Source organism: Centruroides sculpturatus, unplaced genomic scaffold (assembly GCF_000671375.1).
Source record: "Centruroides sculpturatus isolate CEXI.00-Female unplaced genomic scaffold, Cexi_2.0 scaffold127, whole genome shotgun sequence".
NCBI classification, from domain to species: Eukaryota; Metazoa; Arthropoda; class Arachnida; order Scorpiones; family Buthidae; genus Centruroides; species Centruroides sculpturatus.
In genome coordinates, this window is record NW_019385000.1 from 1,011,079 (window position 1) to 1,014,696 (window position 3,618).

The 3,618-nt window shown below is 39.7% G+C and overlaps 1 pseudogene; it reads left to right on the top strand.

The window, feature by feature from the left end:
* LOC111633214 overlaps positions 1-3,618 on the top strand; it is a 20,159-nt pseudogene extending 16,541 nt beyond the window's left edge.

Below are 3,618 nucleotides of genomic sequence, written 5' to 3' on the forward strand. Positions count from 1 at the left end.
CATCGCTAAACCCGATGTAATATAGCTAATCACCAAACATATGCCGTAAATCCATCGGGCTAGTTTTAAGGCTAATTACTAAATAAATTACGTAATTAATTTGGCACTAGAGGTAAGCGTTAGGCGCCATCTCTTATTAATATTAATAATTATAAATAAATAAATTAATTTAAATAATTTAGAACCGCTGGGAGAAAAAATCGGCCCGGAGCGGGACTCGAATCCACAACTGCTTACCGTGCAGATGTGTTGCCAGTTACGCTATCCGGACCTCCAGTTCGATCTCCTCTTCCAGCATATATAAGCTAACTATTTAACCATCGACGGTTATTATAACGCTGGCTGGGGACACATTCAGTGCCCACGTCCCCCTAGGCACTCAACCGGCCATCGCAAGCCCCGGCAAGGCGTAATATGTTATATATATATGTAATATGTTATATATCGGGTTTAGAATATTTGTCTATACTGTAGTAGGCAGCAGTTCATTCTTATTTAAGAAAAATACTGTATAATCCAGAAAACTCAAGCAGCTAAAGGAGTAACAAAAATCAAATCTGAGAAATAAAGAACATTGAAGAGTTCATAATGGAACCCGAAACGGATCTGATGATAGAAGAACGCTAAGAACTCTTGAATGAAGAACACCGAGAATCTCGGCGAGGTATGTTTTTTTCTGAAAAAGAGGATTAATGCCGATATCTGTTATTAAAGATCGTTTGAAGAAGTGGGAGGATGTCAGAACAATGGTCTTAGAATGGCATCTAAACCAGGTTGAGGCTTGGGGATTTCTACAATTGCAATGCTATTAATTACTTATGAAAAATCCTGAAGAAGAGGGAAAAGCAATCAACATTAGACAGATTCTTTAACCATTTCAAACGGAAAAAAACATGACTAATAAAAATGCAAGACTGTGTGTGTATGTATTTTTATTATTACATATAAATAAACGTAGTAAGAAAGTATATATTTTTTATTTTTGGGGTCTCCAGAACGAATTAATTAAATTCCCATAGAAACCTATGGTAAATGAATAATCGATTAACGAACAATTCGGATAGCGAACAAAGTCTTGGAACGGATTATGTTCGTTAACCGATCACCCACTGTATAGCCATTTGCTTGTTGTATAACAACAAAACTGGCCTAACTTTCTTAATTGATTCTGGAGCAGATTTATTGATCATTCCCAACCACACTAAGAATCAGCCTACAAAAGTTGAATTGTATGCTGCCAACAACTCTAAAATCTCGACATATGGAACAAAACTGCTAGAACTTGACCTCAACTTAAGACATTCTTTCAGATGGGAATTCACCATAGCTGATGTGCAGAAGCCTGTAATCGGTGCAGACTTTTTGGCCAACTTTGGACTCATTCTTGACATCAGAAACAGATTACTGGTTGATCCCCTAACTTCTCTTACTACATGAGGAAGATATTATACAGGACCACCTACTTTAGTCAAAACTATAATCAGCAATTCTCCAATGCAGGATATTCTCAAAGACTTTCCACATGTCACTCATCCCTGGCCTTTTTCAAACAAGGTCAGGCACAACACAGTGCATTATATCAAGACACATGGTCCACCCATATTTGCTAAATCTCATAGATTGCACCCAGCTCAACTGCAACTAGCAAAGCAAGAATTCCAGCACATGATGGAGCTAGGTATATGCAGACCATCAAAGTCCAACTGGGCTTCTCCTCTCCATATGGTGCCGAAGGGCCATAACGATTGGAGACCAACTAGACATACTAGAGAAAGAGGCAGAAGGCATTACCTATTTAGGTATATCCTTAAGAAATGAAGAGAAGTGAGAAGGTTAAGTAGTAGAGAAAGGGGTTTGGGAGTGTCCCAAAGGGGTGGAAAGTGTGAAGGGAAAAGAGAAGAGGGAGGAGGGCTCATGAGCCGCACCGGGTCCATTTATTAACCAAAAATAAATACAAATAAAAGAACAATAACAAAATGTAAACAGAATAATCCCGACAAAAGGTTTCGCGGCAAACAAAATTTAGAAAACACAATAAAAACCGACAATCTGCAAGTAGTCCCTGGACTATTGCCACCCAGAAAAGGATTACATAACAGAAACAGACATCAAAACGCGAGAAGAGATGCCACCAAGACCCTGGCAGCAATGGGATGCTGTATCCTATGCAGCATGCAGACAAGTGAGAGTAAACAGTTTGTTGACCCGTTATACAAAAGTAATAATTACATAGTGTACCTGAATACATACATACACCATGGCCAATCCTGCCCCCTGACGATACCGAAAACCAGGTGCAAAAAGGTGGCACCGTCGGTATCGGGGCTTAATCCCAATTAAGATAGAAAGGAATTGACCATGGGTCACCCTTAACGAGGATCCAGTGCGCCCGTACTGTTCACAAAGTTGATAAGTTCTTTGTAAATGGTTTCATTATTCACAAGAATGTTGTGACGACAGGGCCAATTGGCTCCTTCTAGAAGAACAGTCTGCATAAGTTTTTCTCTTTGGCGATCGTAATGTCTACAGTCAAAAATGAGATGTAAAGAGTCTTGTGTTGATGTGTTGTTGCAACTGCAATACTGCGTTTCACTGTGTTTGAAGCGGCACAAATACTGTAAGAAATTTCCGTGGCCAGTAAACAATTGGCTGGTGAGAAAATTGATCGAAAAGTGTCTATTCCCTAATCTGTCCAAAATCTTTGGGAAGAAACCGTAAGTAAGCCTGCCGGTTTCTCCCTCGTCCCATAACCTCTGCCAAGTTTGCACCAAGGTATTCCAAATCAACCTTTTCCTGGAAACCATTGGTATGATGTCATAGTCCGGATTAGTGCTTTTCTTACCAGCCTCTTTCGCGAGGTGGTCCGCCTCCTCGTTGCCAGTAATACCTGTGTGAGCTGGTATCCAGAAAAACAGCACATTATTGTTTGTGTTGTCGAGTTTTGTGATGATCTGTTGAACCAATGCGTCACTAGAATTGTAATTAGAGATGCTCATTAGTGCGGCTCTACTATCGGAGCAGATGGCTATAGTTTTGCTTGTCAAATTTTTATTTTGGTTTAAATAACAAAGGGCCTTAAAGATGGCAAAAAGTTCTGCTTGGGTGATTGAGCAGAATGAAGCAAGATTGAAGCCTTCTTTGTGGATGAATGTTTTCGTCCTTGAGTTAAAATGAACAAAGGCCGCACCAACACAGTCTTTTGTTTTAGATCCATCCGTGTAGATTGCGTGAGTAGGAATGTTCTCCTCACTGTTATTATCCATAATAATAGTTGGATAGTTGGTAGGATGAAGAGTATAAGTATTATTTAGGCACTGATTAAAGTTGTAAGTTGTCTGGAGAAAATCATCTACCTCCAATTTAGGTAGAAGACCAATTTCCAAGAAGGCCTTAAATTCCTTAAACTTTTCTTCTTTCTTTGGGAGATTAGTGAGCTTCCAATTAGCCATGTTGGCCCTGGCCTTTAAAACAATTGGGGATAAACCCGTGATTATTTGAAGGGCCGCATTAGAAGTCGTTTTGTAAGCCCCAGAAATTTGCAGAAGACAAATCCTTTGGACCTTTTGCAATGCCCTTGCTATATGTGCTTTATTGGCAGCATTTCCCCATATAGGGGCA